Source organism: Podarcis liolepis (genome assembly GCF_965112155.1).
Source record: "Podarcis liolepis genome assembly, chromosome: 1".
Lineage (NCBI taxonomy): Eukaryota > Metazoa > Chordata > Lepidosauria > Squamata > Lacertidae > Podarcis > Podarcis liolepis.
The window spans coordinates 93,004,443-93,022,859 of record NC_139554.1 but is presented as its reverse complement, the minus strand read 5'-3'; the positions used below and the strand labels follow the sequence as shown (position 1 = coordinate 93,022,859).

The window sequence follows — 18,417 nt, the reverse complement described above, 5'->3', positions numbered from 1 at the left end:
GCGTTATTTCTGTTTACCATAGACTGGAAACAATTCACCCCAGTACATTATCCTTTCTGCTAGAGCGGACTACCTTTTCATCTTTTGCATGGGCCTTTCTTCGTGTAGCATGGAGCTTCCATTTGTTTCTTCAAGGCTTGATCTGGCCGGGGATCCACAAACCTGTTTTAACATACAGACTACCCTGGCGGGACTTGGGCAAATGAATGCGGTAAACTCAACCCCTGTAAAGACCCACTCCAGTGCTGTTATATAATACTGAGATTATCCTTGTTTGACTAGTATTTGTTATAGTCACCCTTCAATAGGCCTTTGAGGTCTAAAGTTGGGCCAGAATAAATTTGTTTCAGGTGTTTAAAGCCAATGAAACAAATTTAAACAACTATTTAAAGCTGTAACAATGAAAGGAAATGATGGCGGTATTTCTTGATACAGTATTTATGTCGTGATACCAGGGATAGACCAAACAGTTGGATGGATGGATGGTTTATTACTGTACATTTAGCTCACACCCTTCCTCCTAAAGAGGTCCCTGATGGCAAATACATTTGTGATAAAACAATACCATTTAAAAGCTTATTTTAAACTTTTTTTAAAAAAGTAAAAGTATCCAAAATCATTAAAAACAATTAATAGCATCTAAAAGCATTTGAGCATTTTTTATATAAAAAAGATGCCGTCAAATAACGTGTATTATTTTTAAAAATTGTGCATATAAGTAATTAAATATGTGTAGTGTCCACAATCAGAATTAAAAAATTATAGGTAGCTTTGTTGGCCCATAAGAAAAATTCCAAAATCCATATTATTGCTCTGTTTACCATATAACCTGATGAAGCATTCTGGAGAACTCCAAAGCTTGCATACTGTTTTGTGACATTTTAGTTGGTCTTATAAAGACGTGGCCCCAATATGCGTTTTGGAATCAGAACAGAGTTACTTAAGTTCAAGCCCATTTAAATCAATAAGGTTAACTGCAGCGATGTACTGGATTATGTTCAGCAAGGATAAAAGACAAAAGTCATTTAAAGATGTGATAATGGTTACGAAGCAGGTCGGGGTGCCTGCTCCGAAATGAAATGTGTACCAGTATTGACTCCTGCAGAGCTGAGGGGAGGACTCTGAGAAGCTTCCACTCTTGCCTCTGTTCTCAAAAAAAAGTCCACTTGAATATTTGTCCATGGTCAAATTATTGTCATTTATAGACTGGAAAAGCACCCTCCCCCCCAAATAAAGAATCATGGAAATGGTAGTTTACGCCTTACAGAAGCACATTTTCCAGCACCCTTAACAAACAGTTCCCAAGTTTCTTTGGGAGGTAGTTACAGGCTTTTATGGGGACGTGGGTGGCGCTGTGGGTTAAACCACAGAGCCTAGGACTTGCTGATCAGAAGGTCAGCAGTTTGAATCCCCGCGACGGGGTGAGCTCCCATTGCTCAGTCCCTGCTCCTGCCAACCTAGCATTTCGAAAGCACGTCCAAAGTGCAAGTAGATAAATAGGTACCACTCCAGCGGGAAGATAAATGGCGTTTCCGTGCGCTGCTCTGGTTCGCCAGAAGCAGCTTAGTCATGCTGGCCACATGACCCAGAAGTTGTACGCTGGCTCCCTCGGCCAATAAAGCGAGATGAGCACCGCAACCCCAGAGTCAGCCATGACTGGACCTAATGGTCAGGGGTCCCTTTACCTTTACCTTTTACAGGCTTTAGTATGTGCAGGCTTACTAGATGCTGTCCAAGCCCCTAGGCGGTGACTTACTATAAGCAGCATTGCTCATTATTGGAGACAGGATGCTGGGCTAGATGGTCTTGCCCTCATTGTGCCACTTTTTCAGTACTCAACTGTAAACAATGTAAAAAAAAAGAAAACGACATTTACATTAAAAGGAAGGAACGATTGTCTGGTAGATAAGAAACAGGGCAGGGATTCAAAAGACCTTGGTTCAGTCTTAGACCTCCCTTTGTGACTTTAGGAAATGCAGTAGATAGGCTCTATATCTCAGTTCCTATTTGGTTATGATGGATTATTAAGAATTTCCTATCTTACACGGGGTATCGTGAGGACAGCCAGTGACAGCAGTCAGAGGAAAGTGGCTAGCTCAGATGGTTATGAGAAACAAATGTTTGTCTGGGACCCTCCACCTTTTTCTGTGCCTTTGAGATTCAAAAATGAATAAATGAGTGCAGTTGATTTATTTGTTTCTAACATTTATATCCGGTCTCATTGTTAAGCAAGGACATTTTGGGCTGTCCGTTAGGGCATTTTGGAATGTAACCATGTTTTCAACATACGGATGGGCAGACATTTTGCTCTTGCTTCCTGAAATGCCCGCAAACCCTATCATTTGTTGATAAACTGCATTTCCCCTAACACTTGTTTATACGGTATCTTGGGTATTATACGACTAGAAGCAGAAAGCTCTCAAGCAAATAGGACCTGGGAAACCAGGGTTCAAACACCCACTTGGCCATGAAGTTCACTGGGAAACCTTGGACCAGTCACTGCCTCTCATAGGGTTGTGGGGATTAAATGAGAAGGGGGTAGAGCAGTGTGTGCCACCTTGAGTTCCTTGGAGAAAAAGTAGGGATATAAATGCAATAAACAAAACAAATGATTACTCATTATCACAACAGCGGTCACATATGGCCCACTGAATCATTTTTGGATTGCAGCTGTGATTGCCTTGGCATTCTTCTTCCTCTCTATTTATGCGCTGGGCTTGGTTCTGTGGACAAACGTCTTACTAGAATAACTCAACAAATAGACTTTCCACGCTCCTGCGGAAGGGGTCCCAACAAAATACACCAGGCAAGGTATTCTCTCAATGTTACCTGTTATTTTTCAGCACCGTTTTTAGGTTTGCCTCTCTTTTGTTTTATCACAAGCGTTCAGACTTGTGCTCTAGAAAGATACAAAAACTACAGACTTTGCTCTGTCTGCATGTGGAAGCGCAGACTTGCTGTATCTGATACATATCGTATGGCATGCATAGAGGCAAGATAAAGTGAACAAGAGGAGAGAAAGGTGGCGAAGGAGAGAGGGGGAGAGATGACAGTGCTGTTTTTTTTTTTACCCCAACAATAAGTTTACAATCAGGTAGCTTCAGGAAAGACTAGGAGACCAGAGAGTGTGAGGAAATGCCTTATTCATACAAAATCTGGAGATTAGAGCAGCAAATTATTAATGGGTTTCCTTTAAATGGGGCTGGGGAATCTCTGGGCTTCTCTCTGTGACCCTCAAAACTCTTTCCAGGCAACCATGTTCCTGCCTAGGCTACACTCCTCACTTGGCCACCCTTGAGGGTTTTTGTCAGACTATAAAATGCCCTTGAGTGTCTCTTGCTTGCCTAGTTTATAGAAATTAATTTTTGTGTTTGAGGGGTGTAGCTACTGTATCCATTGACCCTCTCACTTTTCCTTTTGGCCTCCCACACAACTGACACATGGGAGGTTGATCATGAGGGAATGTGGCCCTCAGCCTAAAAAGTTCCCCTATTCCTGCTTTAAAGCTAGGTACAGGGGTGCAGAAGAGGCACATCTATGACATAGTGAACTTTGTGGGAAGAAGATGCAGGGACATATTTCAAATGGTGCGATGCTAAACCACCGTGTCCTCCTGCTTCACCCCGAGGCATGGCTAGCTAGCCTATGCTTTTTTTCACCGCTCAGAACATTCCCATCCACCCTTCAGGCTGAAATCATAATTAGAGTCCACGGACAAGGAGAAAAACTTTCCCACCCAAAAGGGAAATGAGAGGCTGTGTTGCTGAGGCAGCCAGCCCAAGTAATAATATAATCTTAGAAGAATGCAGTTCCCTCGAGTAAAGGAAGTTCTAAAAACTTCAACATGCGGAGCCATTAAAATAGCTGTTGCTTGTTTGGCTGTAACTTTGTCTGCGGATCCAGGCTTCTGAAATGCGGGGTGAGGGGAGCTCAGAGTGAAGCACTGGGGGGGGGGGGAGTATTTTCTTTTGTGTGTATAAATGACACACATGGCCCTTGAGATGAGAGCGTTTTCTCCTCAGGTGGCGTAGGCATCTTTAATATACCAACATCTGCTCTCATTGAAACTGAGCTTCCAAGATCCAGCAACATCCATTTTGAGGCAAATAAGCCTCGCTCTGCCTTTTCTGGGCCAGTGGCTATGGCGCCTCAGCGAGCCAACAAGGAGCAAAGAGGGCAGCAAGACTAGATGGGAACAGCACTAACATGAAGGAGACAAAGTCTACATACACACCATACACTGAAGCACCTAACTTTCCCCAAGAATTATGGGAACTGTAGTTCAAGGGTTCTGGGAACTGTAGCTTTGTGGAGGGGGAAACTACAGTTCCCAGGATTGTAGCCAAAATGAGGCAATGATTCAGGGACAAAGATGGCAAAAGTTGCAAAGTTGACACATTATTTGAAAAGAATAGATTATTTATACCTCTAATAAGGTAAAGAAGAAGAAGAGTTTGGATTTGATATCCCGCTTTATCACTACCCGAAGGAGTCTCAAAGCGGCTAACATTCTCCTTTCCCTTCCTCCCCACAACAAACACTCTGTGAGGTGAGTGGGGCTGAGAGACTTCAAAGAAGTGTGACTGGCCCAGGGTCACCCAGCAGCTGCATGTGGAAGAGCGGAGACGCGAACCCAGTTCCCCAGATTACGAGTCTACCACTCCTAACTACTACACCACACTGGCTCTCCCTATAATATAAATCTTTAGAAGGAAGGGCCATTGTGATCTACCAAAGTAATGATGACTGTTGAAGGTTCTCCTCCCCCAACATGTGTATAACTACCCAGGGTATTAAATATTGCCCTGAAGAAGAGCTATGCATCATGGGATACCATGAGGTAATTTTGGACTCTGGACTTAATGGTCTTACAGTTTATTTCCATACATGTCTATTCAGACTCAAGTCCCATTAAATTCAGTGGGAATTAAAGCCCTGGTAAGTGTAGGACTGTGCCTTTATTTAAGTTAATGGATCCCCCTGCTTTAAGATGTCTATATTTCTTTGACATGCGATGAGGCAGCTGTGTTCATTTGGGGGCCGTCCTGCTCATTCTGCTGAATGGGGCTCTGGACCTCTGCCCCAGAGCCCTGCCCTGACACTGTTGGGATGTAGATAATCCATCGTTTTTGAACAATGAAACAGGATGTCCTGCAAGTCAATGATTCACAAGGAGATAAGAGGGACTTAAATTTAATAATGTTCTATGAGTTGACTGCATAATTAAATTAAAATATCCTAGGCCAGCCTAGGGTATATCTGGGGTATTATTTCAAATAGATCTGAAAAGTGAGCGGAGACTAACGTTGCATTGGAAATCCACATTGAGTTTCAAGTTCCAGTGCTACCAAGGCAACCATCACAGATCCTTGTGTATTCTTGCTTTATTATCTCCCAAAGTTATTGGACTGCTTTTTTTGCCATATCATTTTTATTAATTTTACAGTAATGCTTTCCATTACAATCTCTCCCCTTACATTATACATTTTGGCATTTTAGAGCCATGACTTCCTTCAAACCTTCCTTGTGATTTTCTATCTTTCATTTCAAATTTCTGCATTTTCACTACTTAACCATGGCTTGCAAATCAAAAACATCAAAGCATCGTATTTTATTATTCTTCTCTGCAGTGATTTTTATACCTTTCCTTCAAAAGCTTCTTGCTATCCTACCAACGTGTTTGATTGACTACAATTGTCTTTCAAATAATTTACAAATTTAGTCCAGTCCTTGAGGAACTTCTGGTCCCTCTGTTCTCGTATTCTTCCCGTCATTTTGGCCAGTTCTGCATACTCCATTAACTTCAGTTGCCATTCTTCCTTTGTCGGTAATTCCTCTTGTTTCCACTTCTGTGCTAATAAAATTCTTGCTGCAGTTGTTGCATATAGGAAAAGCTTAGTATCTTGTCTGTTAATGTCTGTACCTACAATTCCCAGTAGAAAAGCTTCCAGTTTTTTAGTATATGTATATTTCAACATTTTCTTAATTTCATTATATATCATATCCCAGAAGCATTTCACTTTCTTACAATCCCACCACACAAAGTTATTGGACTCCTGCTCCCATCATCCCTGACTACTGGCCACATTAGCTGAGGGCTGATGAGAGTTAGAGTCAAATGACATCTGGAGGGCCATACTCCACTCACAATTTGTGAAGTGGGCCTAAATTGTGAAAAGCTGTAGACAAAGTGGTTTGTCCAATTGAGGAACATTGGTTTTTAGGAGTTTCCAGAGGAACTGGACACAATTCTTATGGACAAAGCAAAACCATTAAAAAAAAAGTTATTTCAAAAAGCAGCATAGAAGTCAAGACCTTGGCTATTTAATGGGCAAGTCAAGGCTCACAATTCATCATGAAGTCTAATTACATTTGTTGCTGTACTTTATTACGTTTTATTGTGGACTCTGGGCATAATTGCATCTGTGTCTAGGAAGTTTTAGTGCTTGTCACCTGCAAAGACAATCTGCCCTTGGTGCAGGTTCTGCAAGCCCATATGAAAATGTAGCCCTGAAAAAGATCCAAGCATTTAAACAGCCATTGTTACTTGATTCCATCTTAAATTACAGAGCTAAATGCTAAACATTTCAGTCCTCTTTGGGATATTATCAACTCATTTATCCAGAGTGGGATGTGATATACTGTTAGGCTGGCAGATAACACAGCAAATAAAGGCTCTTTCAAATAGTAGTTCTTAAAGAAGAAATGCGATCTCTGCTTGGAATAATGAGGAAAAACAGGCAAGCATAAAGAGGTGAATCGAGTTGGTCTGATGCCTTTCTTTTTAACTGCAAATTTTCTGTGGCAGCATAAATGAGTTGAAAAAGATACACTTTCATGCCTACTGACTTGTATTTAGATCGTTATTTAGATATGCTTCAAAGCTAATTAAAAAAAAGTAACTAGAATTCATATCTGAGGATTAGTATCCACATATTTGCAACAAACACAAAAATTAAATTTGGGTCACCATCTGCTTATACCCTGGCCTTGCTTTTTCAGGTGGGTGGGGTACAAACAGGACCTATAACAAAATGTTGATCTTTTATCTGTACCACCTAACAAAAGTGCTCAGCTTTTCAGCCAGCTTTGTCTCCTGGAGGACACTCCATTTCACCACTATATCCTTTTTGTTGTTGTTGTTGTTGCTTTTCCTTACCCCCATTGGAGGAGGGCCTTCTTTCAAATGTCCTCACCTGCATACAGCAGGTGCCCTTTTGGACAGTTTGTGCAATTTTGATTGCAATCCAATGCATAAATAAATATATATCTGGGACTTACTTCAGAATAGACTTTCACTGTTCATTTATTGCTTGTGACTTTTCCTCCCTCCTTTTATTTTTATTTTTAAATACAAACCTAGGTGTCCCATTCCTGTTCATATAATAGTAATTGGTTTGGGTTGTGGTTTTGTTTCATTTTTTTGTTTGTTTGTTGTGGGGGTTTTTTACATGGGCCTTTTATTGACAGGCTGTTAACTGCCTTGGATATTGCACTTCATGGAAGAAAGGCAGTAAAATCAAAAAACTACACGGGACGTTTAAGATAAATACAAGGTGCTCACAATCTTTTAGCTTTCAAACAGGTGTACAGATGAAATGAATGGGAGAAGGTGGTCCTTTTGCTCAAGTGCAGAGGACGTCCAGAAGGACATGAGCATGGATGCATGGCCAGCCACAGGGTTGGCACAGGAATTCCTTGGCAGAAGCCTAGGTGGCTTGGAAGCCGACACAAAGCAGCTTGTTGGGGGAAGGAGGCTTGGCAGAGCACAAAACCTCCTCTAGCCCCATAATCTCATTTGGAGTAAAGTGATCCCCGCACTCCAGCCAAGATGGCTTGTGGCTTTTGTGGGGATGAATGCAGCAGATGTTAAATCACGGGGGAATGTTAGCCCTTTGCTGTTGGATACCTCCTAGCCTTGTGGCTTTTGAGCTCAATACTGAAATGTAACTGGTGGGGCTTTGATTAGGAAAGGAAAAGCCTACCCAAAATTTGCAGCTCCCCACCCCCCTGGCCATCTTCTCTTTCCTTTATGCCAGTAGGCAAGATGGTTCGTGTCAAGGGGGAAGAGGTGAAAATTATAGGGTGTCGAGAGATCCAAGTGCAGTTCAGACTGAAGCAGCTACACCCTTCTGAGACAATGCACTGGAAGGATGTGCCTAGGAGGGGCCTGGGCTTGGGAGTTCCGCTCTCTGTGAGCTGTGGGGAACGGGATGCCCTTCCAAGGAAGGAGGAGGTAAGGTAAAGAAGGTGGAATGCTCCCGGCTGGCGCCTCATGCCCTGAGGACCACTTAAATCAGGAAGCCTCCCCTTCCAGCCTAGCTAAGACCTATTGGACTTTACGAGGCTGAATTAGATCAAGTGCCTACAGACTGGCTACATCTGTGCAGCGCAGCACTGTGCTGGGAAAAAAATGCAATGCTTGCTCAACTACAAAATCTGGTTATTTCGTGCAAAGATCATTTTCATGATGGCTTTCTCTTAGTTAATTGCCCTTTGACTAATTCACTTAGCTGACCTTTTTTTTTTTTTAAGTACCACAGAATTGTTTCCTTAGCTGACCTTTTTCTAAAAGAACAAAACACCAAACCACAGAATCGCTCTGTTCCTTTTGATAGACCTTTGCATTGTATTTGCTTGCCTCTTTATGTAACCTTCATCTGCAGGGTGTTTAATTAAGCTTACCTTACAGACACCTCCAGTGTGGTACACCTTGCTCACTCCTGATGCATTTGCGGCACTCAGGACACTTCCAGGCTGTTCCTACATTTGAGAGGGATTCAGTCACATACTGGCAGAAGCACCTTGTGCAATTGCAGTGGGTTTGGAGGTCTCGCTCAACAAACCCGCTCAGACTAAATTTCAGCCATGTGTAAGGTTGGCTTGGTGGCTGCTTCTGCTTTGCACCTTATGCTCAAGAGGGGGTGATTTGTAACAGAGAAGCAGCTTTACTCTTCTCTTGCCAGCCATTTTTCTTTTGAAACTCCCCCTTCCACACACCAATTTACTACGCTGTTTCAGGTCTGTATTTCAGACGTAAACACCGTTGAGTATGGGCTAGCAGGGGAAGAGTTAAGACTGTTCTCTGCATTTTTATTTTTTTTATCTATTGCAAATGCTTTCCTCTCCTGGAAGTGTATTTGCAAGGGGACAGGCAGTTCCTGTCAGGCTAATGTTGCAAGAGAAGGGCTGTCCTGTAACCTTTAGTATGTCCTTAAAAGATTATGGAGTATGTTTCCATTTCCCTACCATATGCAGTTCTTGATTTCTCAAGCAAATAAGCCTGTCAGAAACTTGCAACTTCCCCCAGATGGTATGCAACCATATAGTTTGACCTAAACATGTGGTGTGAGACAGTACGGTGTAGTGTTTATAATATTGGACAAGGATCTGGGAGGACTGGGTTTGAATCCCTACTCATCCACAAGACTTGCTGGGTCACCTTCGGCCAGTCACCTTCTCTTAGCTCAAACTACCTGGTCTTGAAGTAAACCAAGGCCTGGTTCATTGCAATCTCTAGGAGAGTTATCAGGGCAGAAATTTGTGCCTTGCCTGTTTGTCATCTTCACTTAAAATTCAGCCGAGCAAAAAACAACAATTTGTTACATACATACAGCTCGGGGCCTGTTGCTTCTGAAGCTGCTGTGGTGGGGGTAGAGCTAACAGGGTTTAAAAAGCACATAAGGCCTTGCTTAGTGGGCAGAGTAGCTTTGAGTACCATGTATCTGGATTTCCCACCTGCTTCAGCCACAACAGGCATTTGTTGCGGTCTGGCATTGCTAAATTCTGTGGTATGGGAAGAAGCAGGACCCCAGGAAGACCATGATAAACAAAGGGTGACACCCGACCCTGTCTCTCAGACTTAGTGGCCTCACGATGGTCTTTCCAAGTGCATATTAAGACGAGGAAGGTGGGTATTATTAGGGTTTAAAGTGCAGGATTGGGATCTGAAGGCTATTCTTAGCTCTGCTTCTAACTTCCTGGCTGAAATCCCAGCTTTGCTCAAAGTCGGTAGGAGCCTGCCGTTAACTTCTGTGAAGCCAGGCTCTTAACGACACCCAGATCCCAAATGAGGGAGGCAGAAGTTCACCCAAAAATGTCAGGTTGCAAGCCAATGGTTATTTTTGTGGAGCAAGGAAAATGAGCACTCTTATCACTGCAAAGGCACAAGCCTTGGGTCGTGCTTCACTAGTTGGATACAGAGGCTATACAGAAGCAGGAATCATCCACACATTTGGGCTTGGGTTTGCCAGCCGTGTTTTGTCCCTACCTTTTTCAGAGTCTTCTGTGCAACTCAGAGAACTTGGAGGGGTGTGTGTGGAATGATGGAGTGGCCTCTCATATGGTCCTGGGCTTTAGAGCACACGGAAGCACTTCCACGGACTCCCAAGCTGAGCACAATGGGATAAACTCCTCCTGAGACTTGGAAAGGGGAGGTGGAGTTAATAGCAATAATTACAAGTAAAAATAAATAAAATACATCTGCCATGGAGTCTAGCCCAGGCTGAACCATCATAGGTAGCCCTAAATGCTCCTTTATTCATTCGGTATGTTAGCACTCCTTTTAATAGCAGACTTTGCTGGTGAGCGCTGACAGGATTGTAGCCAAAATTGAGGCCCAGAAACAAGAGGGGGAGATATCAGGATGCATGGGGGATCCAATGATGTCAAGAAGTTAAAAAAAACCTATTGGTTTTACTCTCTCTCTCTCTCTCTCTCTCTCTCTCTCTCTCAGAGACCGAAAACTAATACCCCAAACAGCCCAGTGAGGACTGAGCATTCTCAGTGACCACATAATTCCAGGTGTCTGTTCTAGCAGGTAGGGCAAGGAGGGCCAAAAGGAATGGAGTATCCTCTGGCTGGTTGGCTGGCTGGCCAGCACACTGAACAGGAACACTTCACACTGCAGCATTTTGTTGCAGGTTGTACTAGTATGTCATTCTTAGGTTAAAGTGCTAATAATTGCACTCAGCTATCAGTTTTAAGACACCAAACCCTAATAAAAATTACAGGGTTATCACCCCAAATCTGAACTCAGAAATGTCAAAAATGTGGAACAGCTCTGGCATGTCGTTTGGCCGATCCTATAAATGGTTGAAAGATTTTTGTCCGTGTTATTGTTCAGCTCTGTTCCTGTTTAATTGCAGCTTTCCTGTGGGTTGCAGGTTATATAAGAATGTAGACGTTTCCTGATTACTGTCTAGCAGAATATCTGAGCCCTAGCTTAACATGACATGTTTGGCATTTGGATGACAATGAAAATCTTCATATATGGAAAACAATCCAGTTTCCATGGCCTCCTCGTGCCTACTCTAAAGGCACGCTTTGGTAGCTAAGGACATTTCCTTACAGTTATCCAAATCTGATGTGCTATAAAATTAACCCAGCAAAGGCTCTGCCAGGCAATGTTCTGATCACTCAGGCCTGAAACTATATTTCATCCCAGTCAACCTGTTCTCCACACACTCAGGGAGCTGCCATGGTTTTCATTGTGTTTCCCCGTGCCCCCTGCCTCCACCCGCCCTTTTATACTCCCGGCTGGCCCCTTTTGCAGCCAGGATGTTTTTTTTCTTGCCATTTTATTGTTCCAGTGACCTAGCAACTCTGCACCGGTGGACTCTTGCCAGTCAACTTCCTCTCTGAGCTGCCTGACAGACTCCAATGATGTTGCCATCAGAAATGAGTAGAAGTTGAAATGGTGACAAAATAGGGTCTCTCTCTCTCTCTCTCTTTTTTTCTCTCTCTCTCTGTCTCTCTCATAATTCCTACTCATCCACATTATTCCTCGGTTGTTGTGGTGGCTGTGGTTCTTCTTCTTATTGTTATTAAAGCCCAAAGCATCAATTCTGTTTTACCAGGAAAAGAAAGAGTTCACAAGAGAATTCCAAATGGGAATATAGATACTGGGTGGGGTAACATTTTAAACAAGCAAGAAAATCCATTTATACCAAAATGAATTTTGCTAATCTTGAGCACTGTCAAGAAGATAAGCTGAAAAGCACGTCAATAAAGCAAAATCATATGCAGAATTTATAGAAAGATGCCTTGGTGTTCATTATGCACCAGAAAACAATACTTATAACGAACCAATGCCTACTGATGATTCTGAATAGAAAGGAGTCTGTTAGCAGAAAAAATATTGCTGTAGATTGAGACTATGCCCAAAAACCAACACAGCCCTTATGTTGGTCTCATACTGAACATTTTTTAGCATTCACAAAACACGGAGAGTCCCTCTTTCAAGTATTATTCAAAAAGAAATAATAATGGATTGGCAACCTTACTTTTTAATTTTTGTAGACTTAGAACATAATCATATTAATAATTAATAATTAATAATTCCTTAGAGGTGCATTGGATCATTATGAGTTCTTAATGCATGGAAGCTAGCCCTTTTAATAGGCTTTCCTCTTCTTCTGTGCATTTAAACCAGTTTCCAGTCTGTGGTAATTTTCTCTCTCTCTTTCTGTGGTGGGCTGTGAGACCTACTTGGATTTATCTGGCATTGGCGTCCTGTCCTTGCTTGTTTTCCTAGTATAGAACACAGTAGGAACAAAATGGAGAGACATTCCAAATGAAGTGATCTGCATAAGTAAATAGGAATGTGGATTGTCAATAAGAAGTATAGAGTATTATGCAGAGAAAACTGCATGTAATTCAACAAATGCAATACCAAAACAGATTTGTATATATTTTGATAAATGCCACCTGTAAAAAAAAACATGCAGCACTATTGTTGATTTTAGGATGCTACAGTCAAGCAGATTGCAGGTGCCACATTTATATGCCCAAATGGAACCACAGATTCTCACAAAAGGCACCAGTGCTTCCTGTGATCTTCCCAGTGGCCTGTGTGTACTCCCAAGGCATGTGTGTGGCAGCTCTCTAAGTGTGAACCTGTCCTCAGAAACCAAAACAAATGACAAAATAATTACATTCCCAGAATTTCAAAGCCTATTACACTGGGCTTGGTGCCGGTTGCTCAATATTCAAGGTTTACAAATAATGTGAAATAAATGTGCTGTGGCTGCGCACGTGCCAGAGTGTGGCCTGCATGAGACCACGCTGGTGCAGCTTATTAAAAAAATAGTGGTACTTGTATGTAGTCTGTCCATGTGGTTTCCATTGTTTCCCTCTGTGCTGAACAGGTTGCCTGTCCCACTAAGGAAAGGGTTAATTGCATTCCCCTGCTTATCAGAGAAAACAGTGCACCCTTTTTAAGGAATATTCTCCACATGCTGAGGACGCTGTAGAATTGGTTTTCTGCTTTGAGGATTTTCCTCAGTGCTGCTCCTTTCAGGGAAAGAACACGGAAGGAAACTGAAAGAGTCCAGATTTAGGACCGAAGCTTTTGTTCGCACAGCACAAACTCGCTTGGCTCCAAAACGGCCTCCACCCATAATCATTACATCCGCAGCAGTGTTTGAAAAACACAGTCCAGAGAGCTGCTTTCCTAGTAGCTGATAAAGGAGTGGGCTGCTAAAGTGTGTGCTGCCACCCCATGAAGCCGGAGAGGCCGACTGTCTTCTTTATTATTCTTTTCAGCCTAAACCTTACTGCTAAAGGTTTCTTACACAGACTGAGGAACAAGGGAATACAGATTTTCTTCTGTGACTCTCTCTCTCTCTCTCTCTCTCTCTCTCTCTCTCTCTCGTGTGAAGACTTACTGTGGATTTTGCCAGATTGCAAACATTACTTTTACAGTTTCTTTTACTTTTCTCATGAGATTTTCTTTTTGTTCAGTGCGGTTTAATTTCCAGAAAGATGAAGAACACATAACATATCTTTTTAGCTTTAAGGTTGCCAGATGCTCCTTTACTTAGAAGGCACCCTTTCTAGGGAAGGGAGTAACCAACCACTTCAGAGCATGGCATTTGCATTAAGTACAACATGCTCCTCTCATTTCAGAGACCACAAAGATTGAGGGCCAGAAGAACAGACATGGTTCCTGCTGGAGATGTGTGATGCCCCCCTACCCCACCCCACCCATTCTCTGCCCTTGAATCAGTACATAAGCTAGAGTACTGGATATAGTTTAGGAAGATCCAAGTATAAATTGTATTCATAAATGATGCTCAGCGGATACCTTTGGGACAGTCACTTTCTCTAAACTACCTCATAGGGCTATTGTGAGGGTAAAGCGTTGATTGGGGTGGGAGAGACCATGTACACTGTCCTGAGGAGGGGGGGGAATGTAATAAATAGCAAATGAAGGGAACAAAGTTGCGTAGAGTGACTCTCGGTGACCCTCTACAGCTATGAAACTTGTAAACTAGGGAGGTTTAAATTTAAAGTGTGAGTGAGCCAAAATACCAACCATACTCTCTATTGACTGTATATTAGGCAAGCTTGTGAAGAGGTCTTACTCAGCTACTAATGTATGACTGACAGTACATGGGATGATATCCTGATCAGGCCATTTCCCAATTTTGCTAAATATTTAGCTGATGGGTAGGCAGGCCTTGCTTACATAGCCTCACAATCACCTCATGTGTGTCTTGTTGATATGGTTCCGATATGGTTAAATTTTATTTCATTTTAACTGGTTTTCTATGTTTTCAGTTTGTTAAAACACAGCAATGGAGAGGAATAGAAACCTAAGTAAATGAATAATCCCTTTTTTTATTCAATAAGATTGCTGATCAAATTCCATGTGCATCATAATGTTGAAAATATAATGCTGTGTAAACAGCACATTTATGGTGGATTGTGTCCCCCAATCCATACACACATACACTTTTATAGCCGTTGAAGGGTGGAATCTACCAAGGACAAATTGTGGGGAAGGAGCTGATTATCTTTAACCTATTGAGCGATATAATTTTCCACTTTTTGTCTCTGAATGTTTAATTTGTAAATGTGTTTTGAAAGGATAACTGCAGAAGACGAACTCTGAAGTATTCAGCCATTCAAAATTTGAATAAATCAGAACTCAGGACTTCGTTTCTCTACCCAGCAGAGTTGCTTATCCTGGCATCCTAGCTGAAAAGCAAACACTTTTCTCTAATTCCCTTCTGCAAGTCTTCCAGTTAGCCTTTATATTCTGCCCAGAAATGTTTCAAAAACGTTTTGTTTCATTTTCCCGATGTAGTAACAAATACACACAAAAGGAAAGGGTGGGGAAATGAAGGGGCAAATAAAAATAATATGATTGTACCAATACAAAGTATTCTGTTACAGATCAGATATGCATTTAAAAAATAATAATAATACTGTATACACAGAAATGAAAAATACAGTTTCCTTTGTCAGCAGATGCCATAAATAAGTTAATAGAACAGGGATGCATGCAATACCAAAGGGGTATATATAATTAACTCATAAATTAAGCCTATCTGGCCTGTTATACATTGATTTCATAGAGTCTGAGAAATTTAGAAAAGGTAGCCATCTTTCTTTCTTTTTAAAACCCTACAATGTTGGGTTTAAAGTTCCTAAAATGTTTATAATATTTTCATTTAACAGCTGCCACATTCCAATACTTCCATTTGGTAATCCCCCTTTTTAGGTGTCTCACTTATGGGAGTTAATTTGAGCTTTGCTATCAAATTGAGCAGGAACAGGATTTGAGTTGTGAGCTTATCAGACTATACAAGTTAAGTAGGGTCAGGCCTCAACAAGTCTTAGTGGCTGCCCTTTGCAGAAATGGAGCGAGAGGATTCAGAGTCTCTGTGCCTTTGACCTCTGTGAAAATAAAGATTTAAGTCGTATGGTAATGTTAGTGAGCTTCCTGCTGTTTGAGGCATGGACGAAACCTGTAATCAAATGGAGTGCATAAGGAACATAATTTTGGGGAGATATCTCTGTACTTTATTTAAAAGGCTTGTATTCCACTTTTCAGAACAGTCAGCCCACAAAGTGGCTTCCAATCCCTGAAATACACTAGTAACAATCATTAAAATACAAAAGTAAAACTGTTGAATCTGAATATAGTCAGACAATTAAACACAGACTAAAATAGGCTGAAACCAGCATTGGACATGCATGGCCCAACCATTCTGCCAGTCTCACATTTTAATCCTCAAAGGCCATTCTAAAACAGCACATTTTTAGAGCTCATTTAAAAGAGCTGAGTGACATGGCTTGCCTGATGTCCCCCTGGAACTGAGTTTTATAAAGTGGAGGGGAGACCACAGAAAAGGCCCTGCTCCTTGAAAGTGCCAAGTAAATAACTGTTGGCATCGTTGTCTGCTTGACCATCTCTTGCAGGGCAACCACATAATTGGCAATGGTAGAAAAGGCAGGGCTGGTGCTGCTGACAAATGAACACATCTCATAGATTTAAAGGCAACTATCTTGAACTTACTTCCAAGGAAATGTTAGAATCATAGAATCATAGAGTTGGAAGAGACCACAAGGGCCATCGAGTCCAACCCCCTGCCAAGCAGGAAACACCATCAGAGCACTCCTGACATATGGTTGTCAAGCCTCTGCTTAAAGACCTCCAAAGTAGGAGACTCCACCACACTCCTTGGCAGCAAATTCCACTGTCGAACAGCTCTTACTGTCAGGAAGTTCTTCCTAATGTTTAGGTGGAATCTTCTTTCTTGTAGTTTGGATCCATTGCTCCGTGTCCGCTTCTCTGGAGCAGCAGAAAACAACCTTTCTCCCTCCTCTATGTGACATCCTTTTATATATTTGAACATGGCTATCATATCACCCCTTAATCTCCTCTTCTCCAGGCTAAACATGCCCAGCTCCCTTAGCCGTTCCTCATAAGGCATCGTTTCCAGGCCTTTGACCATTTTGGTTGCCCTCCTCTGGACACGTTCCAGTTTGTCAGTGTCCTTCTTGAACTGTGGTGCCCAGAACTGGACACAGTACTCCAGGTGTGGTCTGACCAGAGCAGAATACAGTGGCACTATTACTTCCCTTGATCTAGATGCTATACTCCTATTGATGTTCATGGGGAGTTGGACTGCACAGAACCCAGACTGATTTATAAATAACACAAATAGCAGCTGTAAATTCAATGGCAAGAGTAAAAAATATATATGATGAAGTTCATTGTAATGTGCTATACAAATAGATCACATCCATTATGTGTTGTTTTAAGAACTTCACAATCCAGTCAAACAGCTAAAGTGGAAACCCAGAAGTTGGGTTAAAAGCAGAATCTGTTTATGCTGGATGCATTATAACAGTATCACAAATGTGTAGGAGGAAGTAGCATTTATAGTAGGCAGGTCTGGTAATCATCACAACACATGTTGTAGTTATAACTCGGGAAGAAAGCCACAGATACCGAAGGCTGTGCGATAATTTCATATTGCAACTAAAATAATTTATCTTAACAAGAGGAGAGGATGGATACCATTTCTGCTCAAATCAGGAGGCAGTGGCTTTGTATGTGACAAAAGAATTTATAACTGAACTTTACATCTATGTAGAGGGAGTTACTTATATAAGAGGCCATTGTAACTTCTTCTTAGCTAATCTATCTCAAAAGACCAGTTTTCCTATTACTTGTTATCTTACTTTCCTCAATGTTATAAGATCTGCATCCAGATTGGAATTACTTTTTAGGTTTCTAATTGTTTTATCACTTGTGCGCTTGCTACCCTCTTTTGCAGGATGGGGGGTGGGGAATATAAGTTTAATAAACAAATAGTAGGATAAGGATTTCTTTCTCATGCACTTGATCTAGAGCGTGAAGGATCCAACCCTTTACTAAGACTATATATACATAAAATGCAGTGAGGATCATCCATCACAAATCTTAAAAACAACCATAACTAAAGACAACAGTAGAAACCATCAACTAAAATTAGGGGTAATCAGTACCACTTGTATAGAATCAGAAATACAACAAACTAGGCATCAGCAGGGCCACCCCAAGACTGTTACAAAGAATGAGTTCACTGTTGGTATAGATCAGTGGTGGCCGAACTTGGCCTTCCAGCTGTTTTTGGACTATAGCTCCCATCATCCCAAGCTAACAGGACAAGTGGCCAGGGATGATAGGAATTGTAGACCCAAAACAGCTAGAGGGCCAAGTTTGGCCATAGCTGGTATAGATAATATGATAACCGTTTTGATGATTCCACTCTCTAAAATTCTGATTACATCTCAGTATATGTGCGCATGGACACACACAGAGAGAAAGTGGAAGCAAGCGAGAGAACAAGCAAGAAAGCATAACACAACCTTAAAGGGAAAATCGTGTGGGAGGACTATCAACCCTTTCCAGAACCTCCGTATCACAAAAGAGCATGTGATTCCACCCAGATAAGGCATTAGTGTGTCACTGAGCAGTCAAGTCTGATGGCTCGTTCCTCAAAACATTTGGAAGGGGAGATGGAAGGCGCATAAATTTTTGCATGCCCACACACATACCCAACTTTTTCTGCTTGAGTCTACATTACATTCCAGGCATTGAGTTACAAATGCATGTGCTGCACAGCCTGCTAGGTTTTT

General features: G+C 41.8%; 1 protein-coding gene and 1 long non-coding RNA gene across 2 annotated transcripts in view; one reads left to right on the top strand and one right to left on the bottom strand.

The window, feature by feature from the left end:
- HEG1 (heart development protein with EGF like domains 1) overlaps positions 1 to 18,417 on the top strand; it is a 61,607-nt gene that overhangs the window by 3,639 nt on the left and 39,551 nt on the right. The window lies entirely within an intron of this gene.
- LOC310701335 lies at positions 471 to 3,342 on the bottom strand. Its single transcript, XR_014523012.1, has 2 exons — positions 1,692 to 3,342; positions 471 to 1,329 (listed from the first exon to the last, which is right to left on the bottom strand). It is a non-coding gene; the product is annotated as an uncharacterized lncRNA (long non-coding RNA).